A 16,548-nucleotide genomic window follows, 5' to 3' on the forward strand; every position below is an offset into this window, starting at 1 on the left:
TCTTTAATCAGCACTGAGACTTTAACAGCATAAAGGATGGTTAGTTGTCAGAACATCCTAACTGCTGCTCGAACTGAGCAGTGCCGGAAGCAAGTGTTAGCATAAACGTTACAGTGAGGTGGGGTTAGTGATGCTAACTTATATGTGATTGGTTGACATGTATAATCAATCTACTGTCTGCAATGAAACAGAGGAGAATCAGACTGTACCCTTGTTTATGGAGAGACCATTGTGAACCGTGATAATGGAGACATTCCACCCAGTTTCATCAACCACGCACTCCTCCATACTGTTCCCATCTGTCCACCCTACCTCCCTTATTTGGGGCTCCGTGACAACCATAAGTGTTTGTTCTCTTACCTAACAGTGTGTGTACTGGAAGGAATAAGGTCATATGGTCATCAGTGATATGTGGAGAATTAGACCATTCAGCCCATCAGGTCTACTCCGCCGTTAAATCATGTTTAATGTATCTCTCCCTCCTAACCCATTTCCTGCCTTCTCCCCATAACCCCTGACATGCGTACTAGTCAAGAATCTATCTCCGACTTAAAAATATAATTTTTCTTGGCCTCCACAGCATTCTGTGGCAAAGAATTCCGCCGATTCACCACGCTCTAAATAAATAAATTTCTCCTCATTTCCTTCCTAAAGGAATGTTCTTTAATTCTGAGTCTATGACCTCTAGTCCATGACTCACCCACTAGTGGAAACATCCTCCCCAGAGCCACTCAATCCAAGCCTTTCACTATTTGGTAAGTTTCAACGAGGTCCCCCATTCTATACCCCAGTGCCATCAAACGCTCATCACATGTTAACCCAGTCATTCCTGGGATCATTCTTGTAAACCTCCTCTGGACCCTCTCCAGAGCCAGCACATCCTTCCTTCCTCAGATATGGTGCCCAATAATGCTCACAATATTCCAAATGCGGCTTGACCAGCACCTTATAGAGCCTCAACATTACATCCGGAAGTGGCGGCGCTGTGATACGGCTGCGGCTCGCCTGCAGTCTGTCTGTTTTTACTTTTTTGCGTTGTTTTTTTGTCTAGTTTAGTAATTTTTTTGGTTATTAGGTGGTGTTATGTGTGTGTGTGGGGGGGGGGGGGGGGGTGAAACAGGGCTTTCTGTCTCTCCCTTCGGCGGAATGCGACTTTTTTGTCGTATATCCCTTCTCTTCCCCCGTCTGCGCTGAGGCCGTCCGCCCTCACCGGGCAGCGGCACGACTCGGCGCTCCGGTGAGGGCGGACGGCGCGGGGCTGAGACACTCCCGTGCGGGCGGCACGGCTACCGGCTGGAAGGCGCTCCCGTGTGTGCGGCCCGGCTCCCGGCTGGAAGGCGCTCCCGTGGGGGCAGCCCGGTGCGGGGCTGAGACGCTGCCGTGTGGGCGGCCCGGTGCGGGGCGGAGACGGTGCTCCGGCGTTCTGGTGGCGGCGACCTGAATCCGGGGCTTGGCCCCGGGCCAGTGGACGACATAGTCGGGAGCTCGCAGGTCACAGGCTGGTGCCTGTATTCCCGAGCTCACGTTGCAACAGCTGCGTCCGCTGGACTGGAGGGCGGCAGCTTCGACCAACCCCGGGCCGCGGAGCTTGAACCGCGGGACTGACTTATCATCGCCCGGTGGGGTATCGCCTCGGCGCAGAGGGAGAAGAGGAGGGAAGAGACAGTAACTCTAAGACTTTTGCCTCCATCACAGTGAGGAGGTGTTTGGTGAACTCACTGTGGTGGATGTTAATTTGTGTTTATTGTGTGTTGTTATTATTACATGTATGGCTGCAGGCAACAACATTTCGTTCAGACCGAAAGGTCTGAATGACAATAAAGGAAATCTAATCTAATCTAATCTAATCTAATCTAATCTAATCCCTGTTTTGTATTCTAGCCATCTTTGAAATAAATGTATTGAATCTTTATAAGATTTTATGAATGGTGGGTTAGGTCAGTGAAGAATGGTTGAGTAGACCACTACATTCTCTTCAATTAAAAAAAATAAGACATGATCTCATTGGAACCTTTACAATGTGCTCGTTTGGTTGTTTGTAGGGTATATGTTTCCTGTGGCAGAGTAGCTTTGACCCAGGCAGACAGAGTTTTAGAAAATTGGGCAGGGTATTTACGACTAAGATAAGAAAACAATCCTTTCTCCTTGTAAGACGCAACGGATAGAGAAATAAAGTCTTCAGAATTCTCTACCCTGGAAGGCCCTGGAGGTTCAGGCCTTGTTTATTCAAAAAATAAATTTGAAGATGTATGTGCCCTAAGAAATTATAACACACGGAGAGTAGGATAGAAAAATGGTGCAGAGGTGGAACAGTTATATTTTATCGATAGTGAGCAGTCTTGGGATTAGTAGTGGTTTACCATTGTCTCATGTATCGAGATATTGTTTCGCAAATTGCCCATGCCATTCATACTTTACATGAGTATAATCACACCATATATCTGGCCTTTACATATCGGCCTTTAATCCATTAGGTAAATTGAATGGATTAAAGGCCGATAAATCCCCAGGGTCAGATAGGCTGCATCCCAGAGTACTTAAGGAAGTAGCCCCAGAAATAGTGAATGCATTAGTGATCATTTTTCAAAACTCTTTAGATTCTGGAGTAGTTCCTGGGGATGGAGGGTAGCTAATGTAACCCCACTTTTTAAAAATGGAGGGAGAGAGAAAACGGGGAATTACAGACCAGTTAGTCTAACATCGGTAGTGGGGAAACTGCTAGAGTCAATTATTAAAGATGGGATATCAGCACATTTGGAAAGTGGTGAAATCATTGGACAGTCAGCATGAATTTACGAAAGGTAAATCATGTCTGACGAATCTTATAGAATTTTTCGAGGATTTAACAAGTAGAGTGGATAGGGGAGAACCAGTGGATGTGTTATATCTGGACTTTCAGAAGGCTTTCGACAAGGTCCCACATAAGAGATTAGTATACAAACTTAAAGCACATGGCATAGGGGGTTCAGTATTGATGTGGATAGAGAACTGGCTGGCAAACAGGAAGCAAAGAGTAGGAGTGAACGGGTCCTTTTCAGAATGGCAGGCAGTGACTAGTGGGGTACCGCAAGGCTCAGTGCTGGGACCCCAGCTATTTACAATATATATTAATGATTTGGACGAGGGAATTGAATGCAACATCTCAAAGTTTGCGGATGACACGAAGCTGGGGGGCAGTGTTAGCTGTTAGGAGGATGCTAGGAGGCTGCAAGGTGACTTGGATAGGCTGGGTGAGTGGGCAAATGTATGGCAGATGCAGTATAATGTGGATAAATGTGAGGCTATCCACTTTGGTGGCAAAAACAGGAAAGTAGACTGTTATCTAAATGGTGGCCGATTAGGAAAAGGGGAGATGCAACGAGACCTGGGTGTCATGGTACACCAGTCATTGAAAGTGGGCATGCAGGTGCAGCAGGCAGTGAAGAAAGCGAATGGTATGTTAGCATTCATCGCAAAAGGATTTAAGTATAGGAGCAGGGAGGTTCTACTGCAGTTGTACAGTGAGACCACACCTGGAGTATTGCGTACAGTTATGGTCTCCAAATCTGAGGAAAGACATTCTTGCCATTGAGGGAGTACAGAGAATGTTCACCAGACTGATTCCTGGGATGTCAGGACTTTCATATCAAGAAAGACTGGATAGACTCGGCTTGTACTCGCTAGAATTTAGGAGATTGAGGGGGGATCTTATAGAAACTTACAAAATTCTTAAGGGGTTGGACAGGCTAGATGCAGGAAGATTGTTTCTGATGTAGGGGAAGTCCAGGACAAGGCGTCACAATTTAAGGATAAAGGGGAAATCATTTGGGACCGAGATGATAAAAGCATTTTTCACACAGAGAGTGGTGAATCTCTGGAACTCTCTGACAAAGAAAGTAGTTGAGGCCAGTTCACTGGCAATATTTAGATGTGGCCCTTGTGGCTAAAAGGATCAGGAGGTATGGAGAGAAGGCAGGTACAGGATACTGAGTTGGATGAGATGGAATATGCTTCTTCGCCCGTATGGAAGACGTACACATGGTTCTCCAAACTGTTGGTGCCACTGCTGCCACTGCCGCTGGTACTGCTGTTAAATCCACTCACAGTCAGCGCCAGGCACATTGTACAGGCCAGTCGAATCCGCAGCGCCCAGAAGCAGTGCGTGGACGGTAATATATGTCATCCCGAGATCACAAACCGGAGGACTTCAATGATTCTGTTATTTGCCATCTCGGGGAGCTTCACTGAGCTGTAGACTCCGGTTTGATAATTGACTTGTGTTTTGACTTGTGTCACACAGAGTTTTGCGGTCAACGTCCCGAGGTCCCTTTATCTTGCGATTAGAATATCGCTTCTGCTAATGTATTTGACTTCCTGTACAGTCACTTGTATTTAAGCACTTGTCCAGAGGAGGTTCCGGGAGGAAGCGAAGAAATTGATAGCAAATCCATTTATTATTATGTCCGTTTTTTAAAAATAAATTAGATCGTTGAATCGAAGCTCGTTGCCTGGTTTCTTGCTTTCCCAGCCGTGTAACTGCCCTTCCCTTTCCCATACCGACTTATCTGTCCTTGGCCATAAGAGAGAGGCCACACTTAAACTGGAGGAACAGCACCTTATATTCTGCTGGGTTAGCCTAGCACCCAACTGTATGAAGATTGGAGGTACACAAAATTGCTGGAGGAACTCAGCGGGTGCAGCAGCATCTATGGAGCGAAGGAAATAGGCGACGTTTCGGGCCGAAACCCTTCTTCAGACTGATGGGGGGTGGGGAAAGAAAGAAGGAAAAAGGGAGGAGGAGGAGCCCGAGGGCGGGCGGATGGGAGGGTGGGAGGAGACAGCTAGAGGGTGAAGGAAGGGGAGGGGACAGCACAGGCTAGCCAAATTGGGGGAATTCAATGTTGATGCCATAAGGGCGCAAGGACCCCAGACGGAATATGAGGTGCTGTTCCTCCAATTTCCGCTGTTGCTCACTCTGGCAATGGAGGAGACCCAGGACAGAGAGGTCGGATTGGGAATGGGAGGGGGAGTTGAAGTGCTGAGCCACCGGGAGGTCAGGTAGGTTAAGGCGGACTGAGCGGAGGTGTTCGGCGAAACGGTCGCCCAACCTACGCTTGGTCTCACCGATGTAAATTAGCTGACATCTAGAGCAGCGGATGCAGTAGATGAGGTTGGAGGAGATACAGGTGAACCTTTGTCGCACCTGGAACGACTGCTTGGGACCTTGAATGGAGTCGAGGGGGGAGGTGAAGGGACAGGTGTTGCATTTCTTGCGGTTGCAACGGAAAGTGCCCGGGGAGGGGGTGGTGCGGGAGGGAAGGGAAGAATTGACGAGGGAGTTGCGGAGGGAGCGGTCTTTGCGGAAGGCAGACATGGGGGGAGATGGGAAGATGTGGCGAGTGGTGGGGTCACGTTGGAGGTGGCGGAAATGGCGGAGGATTATGTGTTGTTGATGTTGTATGAAGATTGGTGTATAGCAAGGAACCGCAAATGCGCGTTCAAACCGAAGATAGGCACAAAATGCTGACGGAACTCAGCGGGACAGGCAGCATCTCTGGAGAGAAGGGATGGGAAACATCACCCTTTCCTTCTCTCCAGAGATGCTGCTTGTCCCACTGAGTTCCTCCCGCACTTTGTGTCTATCTTCGATATGAAGATTGATTTATCTAATTTTAACTAGTATCCCCCTCTCTTTCATGTGCCCCTAACCCGATACGACACCCGTTCGTCCCGCTAACCCCCCCAACCCCATGTCCCCTTCCATCGATATCCCTCCCTCTGGCTTTACATTTCACTCTTCTTTCCACACCTAACAGAATTTTGTCTCATTTTCACCTTTAGCCGTTGTCGTTATTTTCAACCATCTGCCAATCACCCTTCCCCTCACCCGAATCCACGTAATACTGGTGTTGGGAGGAACTGCAGAAGCTAGTTTCTAACGAAGACAAGCATAAAGTGCTGGCGTAACTCAGCGGGTCAGGCAGCATCTCGGAAGAAAAAAATATGTGACGTTTCGGCTCGGAACATTTCTTCACACGGAAAGAAACGTCACCTATTATAGGCTGTGGGCCGAGGAGCTTTCTTCCACTGTTTCGTGACCCGAGTCACAAAATTACATGAAATTTTCACATATTGTGTAAAAATATTATATAAATCACCCCTGAAACTCGTCACAAACAAATTTCGGGTATTTTTCGTCCAACACGTTTAACATTGAGTTGTATGCCAGTTGGCCAATCACGCGCTTTGCTTCAGGCTAGCACACAACATGGCTGAGAGGACTTCACTGATGCCTGTTTTACTGGAGATTCCGATGAAGGTTCTTTGTTGTTCTGTGGAGTACATGTCGTGGAAACTTGCAGCATGGTAATTGAATTTAGTGAGAAAAGTATTAAGAAGTCTGAAAAATGTCCAGCCAAGTGGATAGAAGTGGAAGAAAGTCTTGAAAGCAAAGTCCCTGTTGAAGTGCTGCAAACAACTCAAACGGAAAGGTAAGATCTAAAGTCTGAATTTATGAAAATTAATCTGTATGGACTTTAATTAATTTAATTGCATCCTTTTATTATGTGAAAAATGAGATTTGGAGGCTGTACATTCACTCATTCATTCGCTCACTCACTCACTCACTCACTCATTCATTCATTCACTCATTCATTAATTCCTTCATTCATTTAATCACTCATTCGTTCACTCATTCACTCATTCACTCACTCATTCACTCACTCATTCGCTCATTCATTCACCCCTTCATTCATTCATTCACATTCATTCACTCACTCACTCACTCACTCATTCCTTCACTCATTCACTCACTCACTCACTCACTCACTCACTCACTCACTCACTCACTCACTCACTCACTCACTCATTCACTCACTCACTCACTCACGGATGCGGAGCCGCGGATCATATCCGCGGGCGGGGGGGGGGGGGGGGGTGGGAGAGGAGGCTGTACATAGTGGCTGTACACAGTGCCGTCCTTAGCGGCCGTTTCCAGGCCCCACGGGAGAAAAATTGAGGTATATTCATTACACTTTATAGGCTGCCATTGGAGTGAGAAATGGTCAGAAATGGCTGATGTTTATGTAGAAATGAATTGATGTATGTGAACTTGAACTAATTTATCTACGGTAGTAACAGTGTTATTCTCATTAACATTAAGAAGAGGTTGAAATGTTATGAATTGAAGTCCATGCAGACTTAATGACTTATGAGATGGGGTTTTTTGTAGCCTCTGCCTGACCCTTATACTTTATTATATATGATTACAGTCATATTTACAAGTCATATATATATAGGTATAATAATATATAGTTTAAATGGACTGGAACACGGGAATGGGCTCCCCATGGTGTAATATGGGTATTGGCCACTTGATGGCGCTTACTTTCCCGATCTCATTTTCTAATTAATTTAATTAAGTAATGTGCAGCTTTTGGCAATGACGAGTTATGACTTCCTTCTCAATTATATTTCATCTAAATCTGTGGAAAATCTCATGTAGTTTGGTGACTTGGGTCATGAAAATTGATTTCTAGACACATTTTTGATGCTCGGCCCACAGCCTATTAATTTTGTTCAAAGATGTTGCCTGACCCGCTGAGTTACTCCAGAACTTTGTGTCCATCCACCCATCACTTGCCAGGCTTAATTCCGGCCCCACGTCTCTTTTGCAGCATTCTGCCCCAACTACAATCAGTATGAAGAGGGGCTCGACCAAAATCGTATCCGTCAATTCCCTCCCAGGATACTGCCTGACCCACTGAGTTCCTTCAGCACGTTGTGTTCCGATCCTAAAACATCGTGCTGTTGGTTTAAAAGCGAAGATTTAGATGACCGGCCAGTGTAAGGTTCCAAACAAACAAACGTAATGTTCAAATATAGTTTCATCCATTTTGCCCTGTTAATCAAAGGGATTCAAATTAAACAGAAAAACCTGAAATACTCAGCAGGTCGGGCGGGCTCTGCGAAGAGTAACAGAGTCACTATTGCAGGTCGAAAGGCTACACCAGATCTTACCAACATGAGAGATAGTAAGAAAATCCAAAACATGTCACGATAGACCCCAATCTCAGTCCCCAGCGTTAAAAAATATGTTCCAATCAGATGACAATTTGGCGGGCTTTCTGCACGGATAGCAGAATCATTGAAATGTCCAAAGAAAAAGCAACAACATGGAGATACAAGGAACTGCAGATGCCAGAATCTTGAACAAAACATAGAGTGCTGGAGGAATTCACCGTGTCAGGCTACACCCGTGGAGGGAATGGATAGGCAAGGTTTCGGGTCGGTGTAATTTTTCAGAATGGAGACCCCATAGCGTCAATACTGGCACAAAAGACTCTGCTAATCCCACTTAACATTGGATCCAAGCCAAACCGGTTAGGGCTCTTCAACTTGTTTGAAGATTGTTTCTGAAACGTGGTGACTATGTGTATTCTATATCAGAAGTGTACTATTAGTAGAATAGATGGCTGAACATGTTTATGTGTGACTGTGATTATGTATAACGTGATTTTACTGAATTGATAACAAAACAAATAATGTCACTGTATCTACCTACCTCTGACAATAAAGTACCATGGAACCACTGAGTTTAGATCACCATCATTTAAAGTAAAGTAAATTATCCTTTATTGTCATTCAAACTTGTTTCTTTGAACAAAATTTCGTACCTTGCAGTCATAACAGAGAATAAAATAACAGAACACACAATGAACACAGTGAGTCTACCAAGTACGTCCTCACTGTGATGGAAGGCAAGTCTTCAAGTCCTCGTCTCTTCCTTCCTTGTTCTCCCTCTGTGTTGAGGAGATCCAGGCTTTCAATGTTGGGCCCCCCGCCGGGTAATGGTAAGTCCCGCTGCCGATTCTGAGCTCCACTAACGGGCCGGTTCAAACTCCGCGGCTCGGGGGTCGAAGCTGCCACCCTCCGGTCCAGCGGACGAAGCTGTTGTTGCGGGAGCTCCGGAGAACAGGTCGCCATCCTGGGACCTGTGAGCTCCCGATGTTGTCGTCCACTGGGCCCGCGGCCGAAGCCTCCGAGGCTCCAAAGTCGGGCGGCCGCCGCAATGCCGCCACAGCCCCGACGTCGACCAGGTTCGCGATGGTGAGTCCTGGCTCTGCCTCCGGAGCCTCGAGGTCGGTCCCAGTTGGAGGCCGCCAGCTCCGCGATTAGGCCTCAACGCAGACGCAGTCGGAGATACGACAATGAAAAGGTCGCATCGCCCCGAAGGATGAGACTAAAACAAGTTTTCCTCGCCCCTCACACATACACAACCAAAAATAAACTAAAACATACATCCAACAAGACAAAAAAAAAAAAAAAAAAAAGACAGATGGATTTTAACCATATAACCATTTAACAATTACAGCACGGAAACAGGCCATCTCGGCCCTACAAGTCCGTGCCGAACAACTTTTTTCCCTTAGTCCCACCTGCCTGCACTCATACCATAACCCTCCATTCCCTTCTCATCCATATGCCTATCCAATTTATTTTTAAATGATACCAACGAACCTGCCGCCACCACTTCCACTGGAAGCTCATTCCACACCGCTACCACTCTCTGAGTAAAGAAGTTCCCCCTCATGTTACCCCTAAACTCCTGTCCCTTAATTCTGAAGTCATGTCCTCTTGTTTGAATTTTCCCTATTCTCAAAGGGAAAAGTTTGATCACATCAACTCTGTCTATCCCTCTCATCATTTTAAAGACCTCTATCAAGTCCCCCCTTAACCTTCTGCGCTCCAGAGAATAAAGACCTAACTTATTCAACCTATCTCTGTAATTTAGTTGTTGAAACCCAGGCAACATTCTAGTAAATCTCCTCTGTACTCTCTCTATTTTGTTGACATCCTTCCTATAATTGGGCGACCAAAATTGTACACCATACTCCAGCTTTGGTCTCACCAATGCCTTGTACAATTTTAACATTACATCCCAGCTTCTATACTCAATGCTCTGATTTATAAAGGCTAGCATACCAAAAGCTTTCTTTACCACCCTATCTATATGAGATTCCACCTTCAAGGAACTATGCACGGTTATTCCCAGATCCCTCTGTTCAACTGTATTCTTCAATTCCCTACCATTTATCTTGTAAGTCCTATTTTGATTTGTCCTGCCAAGGTGTAACACCTCACATTTATCAGCATTAAACTCCATCTGCCATCTTTCAGCCCATTTTTCCAAATGGCCTAAATCACTCTGTAGACTTTGGAAATCCTCTTCATTATCCACAAAGTGGTTCTTTTCCTCTTTCCGCTCGTCAGAACAAATATATCATTTCCTATAGGCCAAGTCCAAATGGGTTAACAGTGGCAGGGACAAGAACATTTGTTTCATTAATGCCCCTGCCCCACTTAGGAAACCTGAACGGAAACCTCTGGTGACCTTGCGTCCCACCCAAGGTTTCCATGAGTCGCCAGAGGTTTTGGTCACTCGCCTGGAAAGCCTCGACCGAAGCATGAGCTGCATCTACTGACCAAATATCCTACAGGATCTTTGCTACCGACCGCACACACACACACACACACACAGCGAAGGTGGGGACCAGGGCAGCCGAGGAGCGCTGTCTGCGCGATGAAGAGGAAGGTAAACGGCTGCCACAGAGCACAGTAAGTGCTTTAGAGAGCGCAGGGGAGAGAGAAGGGGGGAGAGAAGGAGTGGAGACTTTTTAAGAAGAGTGTTTTAAGAAGTTTAATAAAGTTAGCGGGCATTTTACCTTCCGGCGGATCTTCTAGGTCCTGAAAACCAAAGATCCTTGCTGAATCTTTGCTGAAAACTCCAATGAGCCAATCAAAATGGCCGGTCAGAGAAGGAGATTGCCTTCGACTGCCTGTAAATAAATAGCGATCCCACTCCACTGGCTTCGACCAAACGGCTATCTATTTTTAGTCGAGGTCAGTTTGAATTGGTTGAAATAATCGCAGGAACACAGAAACCACTTTCGACTATTAGGGAGAGTGACCAATACCTCCGGGAACCTCACGGAAACCTTAGGTGGGGCGCAAGGTCTCCAAAGGTTTCCATTCCGGTTTCCTAAGTGGGACATGGGCATTACAGTGCAATTTGTTGCTACTGAGAGATGTGCTGGGCAGGCAAGACGAGACGAATAGAATAGAATGTAATTTATTGTCATTCAAACCTAGGTTTATATGACAACAAAGTAACAAATTGAGGAGAAACATAAATGTTGATACCGACAGAAATAAAGCACGAGTTATTTAAAGTTGGTGAATTCAGTATTGAATCTTCCGGCTGCAAGATGCCCAGACACAGAGGCAGAGAGTCATAGAGTAAATCAGCGTAGAAACAGGCCCTTCGGCCCAACCTGCCAATGCTGACCAACATGCCCCATCTACACGAGTCGCACCTATATGTGTATCCCTCTAAACGTGCCCGATCCATGTCCCTGTCCACATGTTTCTTAAACGTTACCCACAATCCTTTGTGTAAAAAAAGTCAGCCATCGGGTTCCTATTAAATCTTTCCCCCCACAACTTAAACACATGTCCTCTGGTTCGTGATTCCCATGTTCTGTGCAAAAGACTGTGCATTTACCAGAACAGTCTCCCACATGATTGTGTACACCTTAATCAAAGAGACATCATCCTCGTGCGCTCCAAAAATAAAGTCCTGGCCTGCTCATTCTCTCCCTATAGCTTGGGCGCTCGGGTCCAGGCAACAACTTTGTAAATCTTCTCTGCTTTCTTTCCAGTTTGACAACATCTTTCCTATAACACGATGACCAATTCTGAACATAATAGTCTGAAATTGGCCTCACATAACTGCATCATGACGTCCCAACTTCTATACTCGATATTCTGACTGATGGAGGCTACTGTACCAAAAGCCGTTTTGACCACCCTATCTACTTGTGACGACAGTTCTAAGGAACTATGTACCTGAACTCCTCGATCCCTCTGCTCTAAACCACGCCCAGCGCATTCCCATTCAGTGTAGGTCCTTCCTATGTGACGTCCCAAAATGCAAGACCTCATGCTTCTCTGTATTAATTTCCATCAATTATTTTTGAGGCCTCCACTCAGAAAAACGGGGTTAAGGAAAGAGCGTTCACGTCACGGCCCTGTTACCACCAATTTTCGAGAGAGCGAGGGGGAGGGGGAGAGGGGAGGGGGAGGGGGAGGGGGAGAGAGAAATTGACATAAATATTTCTCTCTCTCTCTATTTCTGTATGTCTGCGCGTGTGTGGTGAGAGGAATACAAAATAACCCAAGGAAGTCTATATTGTGCTGGCCACTGTTACAAGTGCTATCCACAGTTACAATCGCTGTTGTTACAGTTACTATTAGAGATACTTTGCTCAACGCAAGTTGATGAAACCGATACCAAAGGGATACATATTGTAAATATACGAATATACGGGGAAATGTACACGCGATACCCAAACAACAACAAAAACGGTTACAATGATATTTTGGAGACATTTCAGAACGGGTAAGAAACCAGCGTTGTTCCGAATTGTTGAATTCTTTCTTATTTAAATATTCACATCAATCCATATAGATGCGGCACACCGCTCAGAATAGCTAATTTGAAATGGAGACGGAATAATGGAACAGAGAGTCTTCGCGATTATCTATAAATGTCTTCCTCCTGGGCGAAAATTGACACAAAATGCCGAAGTAACTCCGCGAGACAGTCAGCATCTCTGGAGAGGCGACGAGTGACGTTTCGAGTCGTTACCCTTCATCAGGCGGAGAGTCGGGGGAAAGGGAAACGAGAGATGTAGACGGTGATGTTGAGAGATAAAGAATAAATTAATGAAATCTATATTACTAAAAGTCTGATCTTGACCGCTTTTGGCCCACTGTGGTGCGATTTACAAGAGAACGCCGCCACCTATGGCTCTCAATTTTGGACACCTCGCTCAGAGCCCCCCTCCGCCTTCCTGGACCAGAGAATTTTTCCCATTGATGAAAAAGCAGAGATATATTCATGTTTAAAAAAATGTCCCCATTCTCTCTGCTGGGGGAGGGACTATAAAACCCGGAAGTGTCGTGCCTCAGTCAGTCTCTGCCAGACCCAGGAAGCGAGAGGGTCACGGCTCTCTGAGCTGCGAATATCAATGAACGCACGTCTACTCCACGGCGAGTCCCCTCGATGCGGCTGTAAATTGGCTGCAGCCCAATTGTTTGCCTCGCCTTTTTTTAAAAGTTTGTGTTCACAAAATGAATTTTTGCTGTCAGGTGTGGCTGTAGCCCAATTGGTTGCCTCGTCTTTTAAAAAAAAAAAATTGTGTTCACAAAAAGAATTTTGGTTGTCAGGTGTGGCTGCAGCCCAATTGTTTGCCTCGACTTTTTTTAAAAGCCATTCAATATGATGATCATTGCTGGTCATCCTAAATCAGGGTGAAAACATGTTTCCTCATCTCAGTCCCTAATGGCCACCATTTATTCTTTAACTGTGACCCCTTGGTTCTGGACTCCCCCCAACATCGGGAACATTTTTCCTGCATCTAGCCTTTTTTACAGAGAGAGTTGTGAGTCTGTGGAATTCTCTGCCTCAGAGGGCGGTGGAGGCCAGTACTCTGGATACTTTCAAGAGAGAGCTAGTTAGGACTCTTAAAGATAACGGAGTTAGGGCATATGGGGAGAAGGCAGGAACGGGGTACTGATTGGGGAAGATTAGCCAATGGGAAAAGCTTATCCACGTCAACTCTGTTTATCCCTCTCATCATTTTAAAGACCTCTATCAAGTCACCCCCCTTAACCTTCTGCGCTCCAAAGAATAAAGACCTAACTTATTCAACCTTTCTCTGTAACTTAGTTGCTGAAACCCAGGCAACATTCTAGTAAATCTCCTCTGTACTCTCTGTATTTTGTTGACATCCTTCCTATAATTGGGCGACCAAAATTGTACACCATACTCCAGAATTGGTCTCACCAATGCCTTGTACAATTTTAACATTACATCCCAACTTCTATACTCAATACTCTGATTTATAAAGGCTAGCAAACCAAAAGCTTTCTTTACCACCCCATCTACATGAGATTCCACCTTCAGGGAACTATGCAGTTATTCCTAGATCCCTCTGTTCAACTGCATTCCTCAATTCGCTACCATTTACCATGTACGTCCTATTTTGATTTGTACTGCCAAGATGTAGTACCTCACACTCTGTAGACTTTGGAAATCTACTTCATTATCCACAACACCACCTATCTTAGTATCATTTGCATACTTACTAATCCAATTTACCACACCATCATCCAGATCATTGATGTACATGACAAACAACAGTGGACCCAACACAGATCCTTGAGGCACCCCACTAGTCACCGGCCTCCAACCTGACAAACAACCATCCACCATTACTCTCTGGCATCTCCCATTCAGCCACTGTTGAATCCATCTTGTTACTTCACCATTAATACCCAACAATTGAACCTTCTCAACCAACCTTCCATGAGAAACCTTGTCAAAGGCCTTACTAAAGTCCATATAGACAACATCCACTGCTTTACCCTCATCAATTTCCCGAGTAACCTCTTCAAAAAATTCAAGAAGATTAGTCAAACATGACCTTCCAGGCACAAATGCATGTTGACTGTTCCTAATCAGACCCTGTTTATCCAGATGCTTATATATATTATCTCTAAGTATCCTTTCCATCAATTTGCCCACCACTGAAGTCAAACTAACAGGTCTATAATTGCTAGGTTTACTCTTAGAACCCTTTTTAAACAATGGAACAACATGTTACATGTTAAATTCTAGTGAATACAAGCCCAGTTGATCCATTCTTTCATCATATGTCAATCCTGCCTGTTGTACTTAACTGGATAACACAGAGACAGGAGTTTGTCACTGGATCTCTGTACACATACAACAATGAACCAACACCAATGGCCGTTGTTGCATCAGGCAGAGGCTGACATGTCAGGCAGCAGGTGTAAAAATAAATCGGATTTAATATGTTCAAAGTGCATGTTACAATGTCATCACAAGCTGCACAAATACGTGCAGAACAAACATCCATTGCATCAATAGTCAGACTTTGTATAAATTACAGTTTCCCAAAGAGCAACAGATGCAACAATAGTCAATGGGGATTGGATAGATATTGTCTACATAGACTTTGGTAAAGTTTACGACAAGATTCATATAGAACATAGAAAAGTACAACACAGGCCCTTCGGCCCACAATGTCCATTCTGAACACGATGCCATAATAACCTCATCGCATCTGCCTGTACATGATCCACATCCCCCCATAACCACATGCCTCTTAAACACCACTATCATATCTGCCTCCACCACCACCCTTGACCACGTGTTCCATGCCCCCATCACTTTGTAACAAAGTAAAACTTACCCACACATATAAATATTACTAAAACTCTCATCTTGTTTGTTTCTATGTCTGTCTGTGCAGAGTTCCTGAAATTACGCCAAAACGGTACAAGGTAGCACTACAATTTTGGACCACCTTAATCACCATTGTCCTGTGGTGTGCTGTATCAAGTTTTGTTCAGGTTGATGGTATATTTTACAAGTCATTCAAATTTTTAACTTTTAAAATGTAACACTGTGTTTCTAAAGTGTAAAGGCATCATGTTCGGCACGGACATTGTACAAAAATACAGAGAAAAGACAGAGACAAATAGACGGAGAACACGGACAGAATCTTCAAACCACAATCGGTGAGATCATAGTTTGTTGATGACCATGGTCCTCAATTCCTGATAGTTCATACAGTCTGTAGTCTTCATCTGTCCAGTAATCTCCCTTCCCCCTATACGCCCCCACAGTGTCAGGCAGGGGGGGCTCTGGGACCATGGACAGGGGGCTCACATCTGCCACAGAGATGGGACAGCAGCAAACTTGTGCCCCATCATCCAGCGACGGGGTGCAATGTGACCCCCCACATACACTGGTCCGCATTCTGCAACTCACCCAACGCACACCGTCACACTCCTTGTTCCTGCGAGAGAGAGAGAGAGAGGGGGAGAGTGAGAGGGGGAGGGGGCAGAGACAGAGGGAGGGAGGGGGGGAGAGAGAGGGAGGGGGGGGAGAGAGAGGGAGGGGGGGGAGACGAGAGGGAGGGGGGGAGAGAGAGGGAGGGGGGGAGAGAGAGGAGGGGGGGCGGAGAGAGAGGGACCGAAGCGGGGAGGAGTTAGCAGGGAGGGGGGAGAGACGAAGGGAGGGGGACCGGGACGAGACGGGAGGGGGGGGAGAGAAGGAGGGGGGGGAGAGAGGGAGGGGGAGAGAGAGGAGGGGGGGAGACCAGAGAGCGTGAGGAGGAGAGAAGCGGGAGGGGGGGAAAGAGAGGGGGGGGAAAGGAGAGAGGGGGGGGGAAAGAGAGAGGGGGGGAGAGAGAGATGGGGGGGGGAGAGAGGGGGGGGGGGGCGAGAGAGAGAGAGAGAGAGGGGGGGAGAGAGAGATGGGGGGAGAGGGAGGGAGAGTGGGGGGGAGGGGGAGAGGGGGGGCGAGAGAGAGAGGGGGAGGGGGAGGGGGGGGGGGGGGAGAGGAGAGAGGGAGGGGGGGGGAGAGAGGGAAGGGGGGGGGAGAGGAGAGAGGGGAGGGGGGGGGGAGAGAGGGGG

General features: G+C 46.3%; 1 long non-coding RNA gene across 1 annotated transcript; it reads left to right on the forward strand.

The window, feature by feature from the left end:
- Positions 1-3,222: 3,222 nt before the first annotated feature.
- LOC116969720 lies at positions 3,223-15,833 on the forward strand. The gene is made up of 3 exons (XR_004410905.1): positions 3,223-3,234; positions 3,840-3,842; positions 15,767-15,833. It is a non-coding gene; the product is annotated as an uncharacterized LOC116969720 (long non-coding RNA).
- The last annotated feature ends 715 nt before the right edge of the window (positions 15,834-16,548 follow it).

The sequence above is a fragment of the Amblyraja radiata genome, unplaced genomic scaffold (genome assembly GCF_010909765.2).
Source record: "Amblyraja radiata isolate CabotCenter1 unplaced genomic scaffold, sAmbRad1.1.pri scaffold_1060_ctg1, whole genome shotgun sequence".
Classification (NCBI taxonomy): domain Eukaryota; kingdom Metazoa; phylum Chordata; class Chondrichthyes; order Rajiformes; family Rajidae; genus Amblyraja; species Amblyraja radiata.